The sequence below is a fragment of the Nuphar pumila genome, chromosome 1 (assembly GCF_984573655.1).
Source record: "Nuphar pumila chromosome 1, dmNupPumi1.hap1.1, whole genome shotgun sequence".
In the NCBI taxonomy this organism is placed as follows: Eukaryota; Viridiplantae; Streptophyta; class Magnoliopsida; order Nymphaeales; family Nymphaeaceae; genus Nuphar; species Nuphar pumila.
In genome coordinates this window covers 171,517,003-171,532,370 of record NC_143249.1, presented here as the reverse complement: position 1 = coordinate 171,532,370, position 15,368 = coordinate 171,517,003, and the positions used below count along the sequence as shown (strand labels likewise).

General features: G+C 41.3%; 1 protein-coding gene across 1 annotated transcript in view; it reads left to right on the top strand.

Moving 5' to 3' along the window:
- The window catches only part of LOC149851275 (transducin family protein / WD-40 repeat family protein), a 150,588-nt gene that overhangs the window by 53,877 nt on the left and 81,343 nt on the right, over nt 1-15,368 (top strand). The window lies entirely within an intron of this gene.

The following is a 15,368-nucleotide window of genomic DNA, read 5'->3' as shown; positions in this document are numbered from 1 at the left end:
GTTGTTGTTGTGTTGCCGACAGGGGGCTCCGCCCCCTGTCGCTGTTGTTTGCCGGCAGGGGGCTCCGCCCCTGTCGCTTTTGTTTGCCGGCAGGGGGCGGAGCCCCCTATCGTCGTTCTATTTGCCGACAGGGGGATCCGCGCCTTGTCGCTTTTTGTCTGTCTGCAGGGGTTCCCCCCCCCCCTGCCGCTTCTATTTGCCGGCAGAGGGCTCCGCCCCCTGTCGCCGTTGGTTGCCGCCTGCCACCTGTGTTGTTCGTCACGGACTATGTTTCCCTGTCCCTCCTTGGTGACCAGGCCCTTGTTTCACCTTTGTCTTATGCTAACCTCTTTGCGCTTGCAGGTTGCACGACGGAGCGTCCACGTGTCTCGTGGCCTGAGACTCTTCGCACTTACGCCTGCAGGCGTTCTGGAACTCGCTACTCCCCAAGGTAGGGGAAAGTTGCACGAAAGAACTTTGAATGAGCAAAACTGAACTAACGAAAAGATAATTAAACAATATATATATATATATATATACATATAAGCTATATGTACGTTCTTTAACTCAAGGACGCGGTTTCGCGATTCTTGTCCTATTTACTTTCCAGCACTTTACTTTCTGCTGCCGCCGCGCTATATGTGCCTAGGCTTTCTTTTCTGTTCTTTAACTCAAGGACGTGGTTTCACGATCCTTGTCCTATTTACTTTCCAACACTTTACTTTCTGCTGCCGCCGCGCTATATGTGCCTAGGCTTACTTTCTGTCTTTTAAACTCAAGGACGCGGTTTCACGATCCTTGTCCTGTTTACGTTTCAGTACTTTATTTTCTGCTGCCCCGCGCTTTATGCGCCTTGGCTGTTTACGTTTCAGCACTTTACTTTCTGTTGCCCCGCGTTTATGCGCCTTGGCTGTTTACGTTTCAACACTTTACTTTCTGTTGCCCCGCGTTTATGCGCCTTGGCTGTTTACGTTTCAACACTTTACTTTCTGTTGCCCCGCGCTTTACGCGCCTTGGCCTTGTGCTTGACTTGCTTATTTATGATTTTACTGTTTCGCTTATTGCTTGCGTCATGTAGATCGCGATTATGCTATTGTTTCTACTTTTCAGTTACCTCTAGAAATTGTTGTCAGCATCTGAGCTTGTTTTGAGTGTTCTCTTGTGGCTTGTGGCTATAAGCCTAGTTGCATTTCTCGGCCGTGCTATGCAATGCTTTGATGCGTAGCATGAAGTGAATAGGCCTCATGGTATGCAAAAGAGCATAATTATGAACATCTCACTAAATGGTAATCATGCGCCTTCACAGGCAAGATGCTCAAGTGGGTCGAATAAACCAGGGTATGTAGAGCAAGGCGATGATGAAGAAAAAACCCCTCATCGTACTTGTTCGGGCTGGTTCATCAAGAGAGATGATGGGTGGTTCAAAACCTCTGATGGACAGGCCATTCATGGCTATTACGAGCAAAGATCCGGCTTCCCCAGTTATCAGAGGTAGGAGAAATGACGTTACCATAAGTATCCTAGGTGGTAGTCGCCCGACACTTCTGCAGAAGTTGGATGCATCCTTGGGCCTTGTTTAGCCATTGGGGACTTACTCTCTTGACCACTGGTCGTTTCCTTAGGAGTGGACTCAGTCAGTCATTCGAGGTATAATAAAATACATAGCATAATGAACCCCCGAATGAATCTCGGCTGTTTCTACGTTTTATACATTGTGTGTACCCATAATGTCCAGATGATAATAAGATCACATTATGGCATGTTCACAGCTGTTCTTTGTTCTTGCTTTTGACTGCATGCTTTTACTTTGCTATCAGTTTGCTATTTGCGATAGTTAGAAAGTATGCATGATAAGTCTGGTGGTGATTTGCTTAGCTTTGCTATTCACTTACTCACTGCCTGTTGTATCAATTTCTGTTTGCTTAGATTTGAGCATGCTTTAGATTAGCTGTTCATTTTATTCTTTTTGCGTACCTACCAGTTTTCAGGATTGACCCCATTTTTATGGGTGTAGGTGACAGATTGTTCTTCTTACTGGCGGCGGTGAAAATGCTACATGATCAAAGCCTCGCCTCTGTCGTCGACACATTGACTATTTGGTTTTGTACTTTTGTTGTTTTGGGTGGATACCCTTCTGCTTTGTACAAACTAAACCCTTTTTATGGATAAACTCTTTCCTATCTTTTGCTCACTATTTTGGCTTAGCCAGGAAATGGGTTTGTGTTTGTGTTGGGTCTTTTTGCTAACATGCTTAGAAGTATCAACTTGTGCATTTATCTAAAACCTTTGATATCTTTAAAAACTTTTGCTGCAAACTCTGACTTTTGAAGGTAATTTCATTCAAATCTTCTTCTCTCAAGTCGAACTTTTGGGGCGTTACAACTTTTGGTATCAAAGCCAGGACGAGAACAGTTGAGCTTTGATCAAGCATTCTACTGCACTGTAAGTAGACTTTTGATTTTCTTGCTTTGATAAATTAATGTATTGCTTTTACTTTGATCAGTACTTGTGTGTGATGGATCCGTCAGCTGGTCCTAGTGGCTATCACGACAGAGGTGGTCGTAGAATGCGTGCTCGTTTGTCAAGGGGTAGGGGCCTTTTTATAGAAAGGGGAGAACGTAGGGTGTCCTAGGAAGAGTATTGGGCTAACCGCCCACTCACACCGACCTTTACGGATGAGACTGGTAGCCCGCTACCACCAGAATTTCAGATACCTTTGGCAGCAACATGGTCTTCAGTATATGCTCAAGTTAGAGGATTTTTACCCTCGCAAATCCAGGAAAATCGGCATACTACGCCGGAAGTCTCAGATAATAGTGGTCCCATCTTAGTACCGATTGAGTGTGTCTTTTGTGGTGAGTTCGGACACACCCTAGACTTTTGTCTCCTTAAAGAGGAGCACGATAGGGCACTTGTAGCCCAGGATTCTGCTGAAGCCACCATCTTCGACCTGAATGTGCCAGATCTACCTTTAGCGGTTCTTGAACAACCTTTGCCCCCAGTGATCCCGAAGGGCCCGGTGCTCCCAATTCCTGTTGATTTTTTAATCAACATTTCTGATTCGTCCACGAGCGGTTCGGTCTCACTTGACTACACACCTTCGACGCCGATGTACGATGTGGAGGTTCCCTCCGATGAGCCACTCTCTTTTGTCCCTCGACGCATGTTTAGGCGTATGGGCAATAAGAGGGAGTATCTTCGACAGTTCGATCGTACCTAGAAGGGGGTGTGTTTGTAAAATTTTGTTCAGTTTTTATGAGGCTGCGAACTCTCGTGCGGATAAGTTTCTTTTGGCTTATATACTAGCATCGCTGGGATTTTGTATATGAAGTGACTTAAGGATTTATAAAGTACCCTTTATTTCTTATTCGTCTTGGTGCATTCTGACTTGTATCTTATGTTTATTTTTTTTTAAGGATGGCACGACGACCAGACGAGGATTTGACGAAAGATGGGCTCGAACGCAGGGGATTTATTATGGATTCTCTCAATGCGTTGGCCGAAGCGATCCGAAATCAGGGTACTGCACCGAGATATAAGGCTCCTGAGCAGGGGTCTCTTTCGAGAAATTTCTAAAGTTGGACCCCCCGCTTTTCTCCAGTGGCGTAGATCCAGACACAACACAGTATTGGGTCAATGAAATCGAGCGAGTCTTCGACGTCCTCTTAGTTCTTGAGGAGAAAAAGACTTTGTTTGGGTCATTCCGTTTGAAGGACGAGACACGTATTTGGTGGGATACCACACAGAGAATACGATTCTCGAGCATGGGCGCAGTGCCTTGGGAGACTTTTAAGCAGGCATTTCTCGACAATTATTTTCACCCTCATGCAAGGGAGAAAAAGAAGATCGAGTTCTTGGAGCTGTGTCAGGGCAGCTTGACATTGAATGAGTACGCGATGAGGTTTCAACAGTTGGAGCGACACTGCCCTAACCTCTTCGTAGATGAGCGTGAGCGGGCGAGAAAATTTGCTAGGGGCCTGAAAGAAGGACTCAGACGCCGAGTTCTTAATAGCATGCCTGCAACCCTATCGGCAGCTATCGAAACATGTTAAAATGTACTCATCAATTATTGTAATTAGATATATTTTATATATATAAAAGATGATATGGTATATATGTATATGTATCTTCCTATATATATATATATATAAAATATATATTTTCCTATATTAGCCATAGGGGTAGTTTAGTCATTTTACGCATATTTCATTTTGGAATATGATTATATTTTCTCTTTTATTTTATTTTTCATTTTATTTTTTTAAAATTATTTTTTTGTGGTTTGCGCCACATTGGAGGGCTCCCTAAATAGTCGTTGGGGGCTCCCAACGACTCCTTTGGGAGCTCCTAATGTGGCTCCTCAAAGGCTTATAAATAGGGGCTTTCCTTCATGTATTTGTCACTTCTTGGAGGAGCTTTTGCTCCATTGTAATGGGTGTTACACCCTTCTTCTCTTCAATAATATTAACTTATGCCTTATAGGCATTTTTGCCCCTTTTGTGGGTTTATGTGTTAACACATTATGTGCTTGTGTTTTCCCCTTTAGTGGGTATATCCGCACTTCATGTGCATGTGTATTGGTTCATTATTGGACCTAATGTATTCAAAGTCGTTTCTTTACATGGTATCAGAGCAAGGTTGAGATCAAGTTGCTCTTTGTTGCATTGGGAAGCATGCTATTTAAGAAATTTTAAAGAAGAATAGTGAAGTTCTCGTTTCTCTCTTTTGCTTCTTAAAATTATTTGGTATGCATTATGTTTCTTTAAGCATTGTGCATTATGAAGAATTAGATATGTTTTTGCATGTGTTTCTTTTTTTTGCTTCTTAAAATTATTTGGTATGCATTATATTTCTTTAAGTATTGTGCATTATAAAGAATTAGATATGTTTTTGCATGTGTTCTCCTTGTCATTATGAGTTTGGATTCTTAACATTCCATTGAACTTTTTATATTATTCTCTTTCGTATGTCTTTTCTTGAAAAATAAGTTTTTTTAAAGAAAGTTATGTTAGAAGTAAAATGTTTGTGAGATATGTAGCATTGCTCACATACTCTCATCATAATTATTTCATATTAAAGGTATGTGTTTACCCTCTAAAATGTCCTATATGAGGCTTTTTATAATATCATGTGTCTTTGAAAAATGATGTTTTATTTTCTTACCTAATGCGTTCTTTTTCTTACGAGCAATGTTTGTGTTCAAGAAGAGAAGGGATGATCCGAACCCTAGGTAGAGAGGGGGAGAAGAAGAGAGAGAGAAGAGAGAGAGAGAAGGAGAGAGACGGCTGTGAGAATAGAACTCGTTAACCTCAATTAATTAGGGCTTCTCTCTATATTAAATAGAGAGAGGCAAAAAAGGAGAAATTACATGTAAGTCCTTATGAGGACAAAATTTCAAAAACCCTCTAATATAAAATAACTTAAGTAAAGAACCACCTATTCTCAACACTCCCCCTCAAGCTGGAGCATAGATATCAATCATGCTCAGCTTGTCACAACACTTTGAAAAATTTGGCCTAGCAAGGGGCTTTGTAAACATATCTGCAACTTGGTCTTCCGACTTTACGTATTTGGTAGTAATATGACCAGCTTGAATCATATCTCGTACATAGTGGCAATCAACCTCAATGTGCTTTGTTCTCTCATGAAAGACAGGATTGTTCGCTATATATGTTGCCGCTTTGTTATCGCACATCATGGTCATTGGAGAGAGAACCTTCACCTGGAGGTCATGAAGAACAGTGCAAACCCACATCAATTCAGCAGCTGTTTGGGCCATAGCCCGATATTCCGATTCAGCACTTGACCTGGAAACCACAGTTTGTTTCTTATTTCTCCATGAAATCAAATTTTCTCCCAGAAACACATAGAATCCTGTGGTAGATTTTCTATCTACTACAGATCCAGCATAGTCAGCATCTGAATAGGCTACTATCTCCAGAGTTCCACCTTTCCTGAACCATAACCCTTTTCCAGGGGATGATTTTAGATATCTGAGAATCATTATGGCTGCATTCCAGTGTACTTCAGTTGGTTTGTCCATAAACTGGCTAACTTTGCTTACTGCTAAAGCAATATCCGGCCTGGTCACAGTTACATATAATAACTTCCCTACTAGGGAGCGATAGCTTTTGCTATCAACAGATTTTGACCCTTCTTCAAACAACTGAACTTTATGGTCCATGGGAATATTTGCTGGTTTAGCTCCCAACATGCGCGTTTCCTTTAATAAGTCAAGAGCATACTTCCGTTGAGACAACACCATCCCTTCTCGGCTCCTAGCAACTTCTATACCCAGAAAATACCTGAGTGAACCAAGATCTTTTGTAACAAAGTGTTTTTGAAGATGAGCCTTTGTGGCTTCAATAGCTTTCACATCATCTCCTGTAAGAATAATGTCATCCACATATACCACCATAACAACTATGCCAGAGATAGTTTTCTTTATAAAAAGTGTATGATCTGATGCTGATCTATTAAAGCCAAAGCTTGACATTACTTCAAATAACTTTTGAAACCATGCACGAGGACTTTGTTTCAAGCCATAAATCGCCTTTCGCAATCTACACACCTTCTGACACTCCCCCTCAACCTCAAAGCCTGGAGGTTGTTGCATGTAAACAGTCTCAGATAGATCCCCATAGAGAAATGCATTTTTCACATCTAATTGGCATAAGCTCCAACCATGCTGAACAGCTACTGAGAGAACAAGACGGATGGTGCCCATCCGTGCAACAGGAGAAAAAGTTTCAAAGAAGTCAATTCCATATGTCTGAGTATACCCTTTCGCGACTAATCTGGCCTTGTACCTTTCAATAGAACCCTCAGATTTGTACTTTATTGTATATACCCATTTACATCCAACAATGTCAGCATCTGCTGGTGAATCAACGAGATCCCAGGTATGTTGAGATACTAAAGCTGTCATTTCTTCGTGCATAGCCAGCTTCCAGCGATTATCAAGTGTTGCCTGTTGATAGTTCAGAGGAATAGTTTCAGCAGACAGGGCTGAAACAAATGACTTCAACTGATGTCCAATTCTGGCATGAGAGACAAAATGAGATATGGGATATAAGGTACATTGTCTTGTCCCCTTTCGTAGAGCAATAGGCCTGTTATCATCATCCTGGAGATCACTATTGTCAATAGAACTTACCTCAGGAGAAGAAGAAGATGAAGGCTCTTGCGGAAGTGGAGCTCTACGCACATATACCAATGGAGGATTATTAAATCTGGAAGTGGATGAAGTTTGATTCGGTAATGGGGGCACAGATTCCAAAGGAAAAGGAGGTATAGGTAATGATAAAGACTCAGCTGGACCGACCTGCAGCGAGGAACTAGAAATAGAGTAATATGGAGAGGATTCCAGGAAAGATACATACGCACTGACATACTCTCGGCGAGAAATAGGATCATAACATCGATAGCCCTTTTGATTTTTTGGATAACCGATAAATATGCATTTTGTAGCTTGAGAGGCTAATTTATCACGGTCAGGGCCAAGTTTGTGTACAAAACAAACACATCCAAATATTTTTGGTGATAAAGGGAAAAGTGGAGCATTAGGTTTTAGGATATGTAATGGAATGTGATCACCCACAGAAGACGAAGGCATGCGGTTGATTAGATAGCAAGCAGTGGTAATCGCATCACCCCAGTATGACGCAGGAACATTGGATTGAATCATAATGGTCCTAGCAACATCAAGGAGGTGTCGATGTTTTCGCTCAGCCACCCCATTTTGTTGAGATGAATAGGCACAGGAAGTTTGAGGTTGGATGCCATGATCTTGGTAAAATTGTAACAGACCTTTTGATTTAAACTCGAGAGCATTATCAGTGCGAACAATCTTGACAATAGATTCAAACTGAGTTTTTATTTCAAGAATTAGGGATTTGATAATACTTGGAACTTCAGATCGTTCTTTTATTAAAAATACCCATGACAACTTAGAAAAATCATCAACAATAACAAGATAATAACGACACTGAGTCCTAGTAGGAATCTTACTAGGACCCCATACATCTGCATGAAGAAGTTCAAAAACTTTATTACTAGACTGACTCTGACTCGAAGGAAACGAACTTCGATGATGCTTGCTCAACTGACATGCCTCACACTGAAATGATGTGGTAGAAGGAATCTGAGGAAAGACCGACCGAAGCTTTGACAAAGAAGGATGACCAAGACGACGATGCCACTGAACAGGATTGAATGAATGTTCCACTGCAGCATGGACAGTACCCATTAGATGATGTAGGTAGTAAATTCCATTTTCTTCATAGCCTCCACCAATCTTCTTCCCCGTCAGCAAATCCTGAAAATGACAACCCATTGGATCAAATATTACTCTACAGTTTTGTTCTTTTACAAGGCAACTAACAGAAAGTAAACTTTGAGGAAATTTTGGAGCATAAAGAGCATTTTTCAACTGTAATGAGGAGGATATAGAAATATTTCCCTGACCAACAACCGGGGAGGAGCTCCCATCGGCTAAGGAGACTCCAATCTGAGCCTTAATATCCTTTAGATTTGAAAAAACACGAGAATTGCCACACAAATGTCTGGATGCACCAGAGTCAATAACCCACTTACTATCAGTCGGATGAAGATGATTTCCGGTTGAATATGCAACACCAGCTACAGGAGGAGTGGAACTCAAAGGTCGAAGAGCTATGAGCTCATCATATTCCGCACGACTAAGGGTGATACTACTCTCATTTTCAGCGATATTCTTTTGTACATTTGTAGCCTCGATAGTAGTCACATTTGCTTTAGGAGTATATGACTTTGATGAAGAAGAGGTTGGCCGACCATGCTTATCCCAACAACGATCTTCTAAATGTCCAGATTTTCCGCAGAATGTACATTGAAGCTTTCCTCTGCCACCCATACCACGTCCACGTCCTCGTCCTCTGATATTCTAAACATTTCCACGCCCATAACTAGATGGGACAACAAGAGCAGATGACTGAGTCACAGGCTGAGATTGTGGCAGAGAGATCACAAATCTACTCAGGCGATTGTAAGCATCGGCAAGAGTGGGAACATCTGATCCAGTCAACATTTGAACTTTTGCAACGGAAAAATCTGAAGGAAGACCTGTAAGAAAACGAGCAACCATGGTTTGTTCTTGATGATCCTTTTGCTTTGAGCAACATAGGGGCCTGTGAGCATTAAGTCTTTCAAACGCAGCTTTGACTGAGGCATAGTACTGGGCCAAGGTCTGATCTCCCTGTTGCAAATTATATATTTCCTGTTCGACTTGCAGGATACGACTCACATTCGTTTCTTGTGAATATGTATCACGAAGATTGTCCCACATCAGTTTGGCTGTATTATAGTAGATCAATCCATCTGCAATATGGGGTTCGACACTATTCATGATCCATGACATAACTATGTCATTATCTTCATCCCAAGTAACATATTTTCCCAATTTCTCAGTGGGTTCGCCTTCCAACAAAATATGTTTTCGACGATGTCCAGATACCGACATCATAAAAGTTCTGGACCATCTGGCATAGTTGGTTTCATTCAACCTTACGGAAGAGCCATACGAGAAGGGGTTGGCAAATGCTTTATATTCACCAATGTGTTCCAATTTGGAATCACACTTTGAAGTTTCAGCCATACTAACAAAATATTTCTGTTTCAGCAAAATATTTCTGGACAGATTTCAAGCAACCTAGCAGCTGTTCACAAAAAAAAACACCACGACAGTAAGGAACAACAGGCCACACGAGGAGAATATTCCCCAGCACCACAGGAATCAAGCCTGCAATTTCTTGAACAGCAGTCCACACACATAACAGTCACGCATCAGCCAGAACCAACGACCAAAAAAAAACTTTCACATAAACATGATGATTTTCAACACAGCAAAAAATGGCTGTTTCCACTACAAAGCTTCCGATGCTGAAACTAATCACGACAGCATGGGAAAAACAATCACGACATCATGAAGAATCACGGCTAATGTGGGTTTGATGCTGAAGTCACGACAACAGATGCAATCACGACAAACAAAATAATAACGACAGCATGAAGGGTCACGGCAGATGCTGAAATCACGACAGAGGCTTAAAATCACGACAGCAATTACTGAAATCATATTTGCAGATGCTGTAAGTCACGACAACCACAAATACATCATGGCAGAAGACATAGCCATACGACAATAGGATCTGCTATCAGCTGCCACACCCAGACGTCACGGCATGTGAGACACAGAAAAAAAAATTACGACTGCCTGACCTGAGTACTCCCACGATGCTCTCTATGTTGCTCTTTAGGTTTGATAACAGATCTAGGCTAGATCTGTCATCAGATCTCAAAAAAAAAATTTAATCGACACCTGGTTCGAGGATGTAGATCACGCTCCTAAGATCAGATCGATCATGCTCCTCGATCACGCTCCTGAGATCGCTAGCTTTGATACCATGTTCAAGAAGAGAAGGGATGATCCGAACCCTAGGTAGAGAAGGGGAGAAGAAGAGAGAGAGAGGGAGAGAGAGAAGAGAGAGAGAGAAGGAGAGAGACGGCTGTGAGAATAGAACTCGTTAACCTCAATTAATTAGGGCTTCTCTCTATATTAAATAGAGAGAGGCAAAAAAGGAGAAATTACATGTAAGTCCTTATGAGGACAAAATTTCAAAAACCCTCTAATATAAAATAACTTAAGTAAAGAACCACCTATTCTCAACAGTTTGATTAAGAAGGCATTTTATAATACCGGTTGAATTAAGTTTTAAAAAATGATCTCATAAAATATGGTTATTTTCTTTACATTCTTCAATTCAATTTCAAGAATATGCTTTATTATAAAATTTATGGTCTTCATTAATGTTGCATACTTATTGTGAGAAATCAGATGTGGTAGTCACCTTACTATCGTAGCAAGAGATAGAGAGAGAGGTAAGAGGGAAGAGAGAAAAAAAATGTTGGGCGGCAATAATGTCTTCTCCCCTTTCCATTGATATTTATATGCTGTACGAGTGGTACAATACAATACAATAGTACAATACAGTACAGTATGCAGTACAATACAGTACAATACAGTACAGTAGTACAATACAGTACAGTATGCTGTACAAGTGGTACAATACAGTACAGTAGTACAATACAGTACAGAAATATATTCATTTACATATACATATTTAACAGCCTCCCTCAAGTTGAGGATGATCTTCAATCATGCTCAACTTGCCCTTAAGTAACCAAAATTGATGACTAACCAATCCTTTGGTGAAGATGTCTGCTACTTGGTCTTCTGATCTGACATACGAAGCCTCAATTTCTTCTGTTTCAATCTTTTGTCTAACAAAATGCTGATCAATCTCAATGTGCTTCGTGCGACAATGATGAATAGGGTTAAAAGAAATATTAATGGCACTTTGATTATCACATAAAAGCAGAGAGGAAGAGATAGGTTCATTCAACTCTTGAAGAAGATGCCGTACCCAAGTGACATCAGCTGTCCCTGCTGCCATTGCCCTGTACTCTGCCTCAGTGCTGGATTTAGCAATGGCCTTTTGTTTCTTACTACTCCAAGTGACAATATTTGGGCCAATAAAAACACAATATCCTGAAACCGACCTACGCTCATCAGGGTCCCCACCCCAATCTGCATCACAATATGTAAGTAAACGGTGTCCTGTAGTGAAGCTTTCATCTTTGTGATAGAGCAATCCATCTCCAATAGTCCCTTTCAGATATCTGAGAATACGCTTAATACATTCCATATGACAATCAGTGGGAGCATGCATAAACTGAGATGCTTGATTTACAACATAAGCAATGTCAGGTCTTGTAAATGTAAGATATTGCAACATACCAACAATGCGGCGATATAAAGTGGAATCATGATATAATTGGCCTTCTTTTGCACTAAACTTATGATTTAAGACAGATGGGGTGCTGAGAGGTTTACAATTAATCATACCAGTGGTGTGAAGAATGTCAAGAGTATACTTGTGTTGACTTAGAGTGAGTCGATCATCTTGTCTATCGACTTCAACTCCCAAGAAGTATCGCAATGGGCCTAAGTCCTTCATCTTGAATTTGGCCATGAGTAAAGACTTGACCAAGGCAATATGTGCATCATCACTCCCAATGCTGCTGAATTTCCATGGAGAAACTCTCAAACCAAGACCGAGATGCCTGTTTTAAACCATAAAGAGACCTTCTCAATTTACAAACCCATGTAGCCGCATCATGTTCACTATATCCAGGAGGTTGCTCCATATACACCTCTTCCTTCAAGTCCCCATGTAGGAACGCATTCTTGACATCCAACTGGCTAAGAGACCAACCATGCTGAAGTGCCAAAGTGAGGATCACACGAATGGTGCCAATTTTGACAACAGGGCTAAAAGTTTCCTCATAATCTTGCCCATATTGTTGTGTGAATCCGCGTGCAACAAGGCGAGCTTTATATCTTTCAATGCTACCATCTGGTTTACGCTTGATCTTGTAAACCCATTTGGAACCAACAACATTTCTATCAACAGGTCGAGGAACAATATCCCATGTATGACATTCATGAAGTGCTGCCATTTCTTCGTTCATAGCTTCAACCCAAGCTCGAGAATGGGCTGCCTGATGGAAAGTAGACGGCTCTTTCTCTTTGGCCACATTGGTTAGAAACAACTGAAAGTCAAGAGAAAAATTGTTGTAACTAACCCAACGATGGATAGGATGCCTTTCACGTGTGGATCGTCGAAGAGGGGGAGCCTCGTGAGATGGAGTTGAAGGGGCTCCTCGACGGGCATAAACCAAACCTGAAAACCGTGAAGGTGCATCCTGGATGATGGAGTTGTCTGCTTCAAACTGAATTGGTTCATCAACAACAGGATCTCTGATAGAGTCATATAGCAAAGTATCACAAAGCCATGGATCATAAGTAGTTTGCTCATATACCTGAGAAGTATCACAAGTGCTGAAATGGTCATCATCAAAAACAACATTTCTAGACCCCTTAATCTTACCCAAAATAGGATCATAACATCTATATCCTTTATACCCATCGGCATATCCCAGAAATCTACACTGAACTGCTCTGTCCTGAAACTTGTTACGTAAAGAATGATCCACATGGACATAACAAATGCATCCGAAAGCATGCAAATCATCATAAGAAGGGTGAGAACCGTGAAGCAAATAATAAGGAGACTGATCTCCTAATAATTCCATAGGCAACCTGTTAATGATATGCACTGCAGTGTGAAAGGCCTCAGTCCAAAGAGAGAAAGAAATATCAATATTGTGCATCATACTTAACGCGGTTTCAACAATATGCCGATGCTTACGTTCTGCTACTCCATTCTGTTGTGGAGTGTAAGGACAAGAGGAGTTACGTGTGATGCCATGGTCCTTTAAATATTCACTAAAATCATGAGATATGTATTCTCCACCACCATCACACTGGAAATAAGTGATATTTGAATTGAAAAGGTTCTGAACAAGAGCATGGAATTGTTTGAAAAGTTTGAACACTTCAGATTTAGATTTCATAAAGTAAATCCAAGTGTAACGAGTGAAAGAGTCAACAAATAACACATAATAACGAGAGCCAGATAGAGATGAAACAGGAGCTGGGCCCCAAACATCAGAGTGAATAATTTCAAATGGCTTGGAAGCTCTTTTATTGATACTTTGAAAGGGAAGTACATGACTCTTGCAGACATTACAACTAGGACACTCATAATCTAATTTGACTTTGGGAATAAAACCCTGAGAAGACAATTTGTCAAGGAACCCTTGACTACAATGACCTAACCGACGATGCCAAGAAACTGGCTTATTACATTGCATAACAGAAGAAGACTGACTCAAATAAGCAGGAAAAGATGGAGACACGGTAGATGACGTCTTCAAAGTCCCGGGGGCTGCTTCGAAGACGTACATGTTTCCGCGTCGTTCACCCTTAGCGAGCATCTTCTTGGTTCGAAGGTCCTTAAGACAAACAGAAGACGGAGTAAATTTCATGGATGAATTTGTTTCATCAACCAATTTAGAAACAGATAAAATGTTTTTCTCAATGGCAGGAATGAGTAAGACATTTTTCAATGGTAGTGTAGATTGTGACAAAGAGAGAGATGCATTTCCAGTATGAGAAATAGGGTGGTGGGAACCATCTCCCGTGACAATAGTGCCAGTGCCAATATAAGGAACCATGTTGGAAAGTTTACCTGCATCAGAAGTAACATGTGCGGCTGCTCCAGAATCAATATACCAAACTCCATCATCATTCTGACGCAAATTCATGTTGTTAAATGTAGTCATCAGAATTTGTTGCACATCATGTGGCAACCCTGCACTCTGTCCCTGATCAGTACCCTGATGTGCTCGAAAATTTCCCTGCGGCTGCCCCTGAAACTGTCTAACATTCATCTGTCCAGCTCTTGGTCCTGGCCTCCCTGCCTTGTTGCGATTCCGTGGGTTGTGCCAACAATCTGCTTTCACATGGCCACGCTTGTTGCAATGGAAGCAAGTAGGGACACGGGTACCTCTAGTGGCAGGTGGAGCAGTAGGAGTAGGAAGGAGTCCTCCACGGCCCATATGAGCAGCAGGTGGACGAAATGAGGTAGACCCAGATGTAAACATGACAGGATGAGGATCATCAATAAGATGATCTTGAGTCAAACTAACTTCATATTGTAGGAGTTTGGCCTGTAAATCCTCAAAGCATGGAAGTGTAGAGGCAACCTGTAATGCAGTGCAAAACATACGATATTGGGGCCCAAGGCTTCCCAATACCTGCTGAACAACATCTCTGTCAGAAACAGGATATCCAATAGCGGCCAACTGATCAATGATAATTTTGATATCCCCTAGAAATTCAGTAATGGTCTTAGTTCCCTTTCGCATAGATTGGAACTGCCATTTCAGTTGAAGTGCACGTGATTCAGAAACCTGTGAATAAGAGTGAGCAAGATGTCTCCATAGTTCTGCAGCAGTAAAATGGTCAGAGATAGTTTGTAATATACGATCAGATAACGTGGCAGTCAAATAGGCAACCACAGATTGGTCCTTCTGAAACCAAACATCATACGCAGGATTTGGAATAGCAATGCAACTCACCTTCCCATCATTACCAGTTACCTCTTGCGTAATAGTCATAGGTGGGGCGGGTGATCCCCCATCCAGATGCCCGGAAAGACCATGACTTCGGATAAACGGCAGAATTTGGCGTTTCCAAAGTAAGTAGTTATCATGAGTTAATTTGTGAGAAACAAGTTGAGAAAGAAATCCGGGGCTGATTTTAGAATCCATAAGGAAGAAGATCAAAGATGAATCAAACAGCACGACAGAAATTCGTAGGTTGTACGGACAGAACCGTACGGACAAAAAATTTTGAGTTTTGGAAATCACGATTTTTTTTTAGT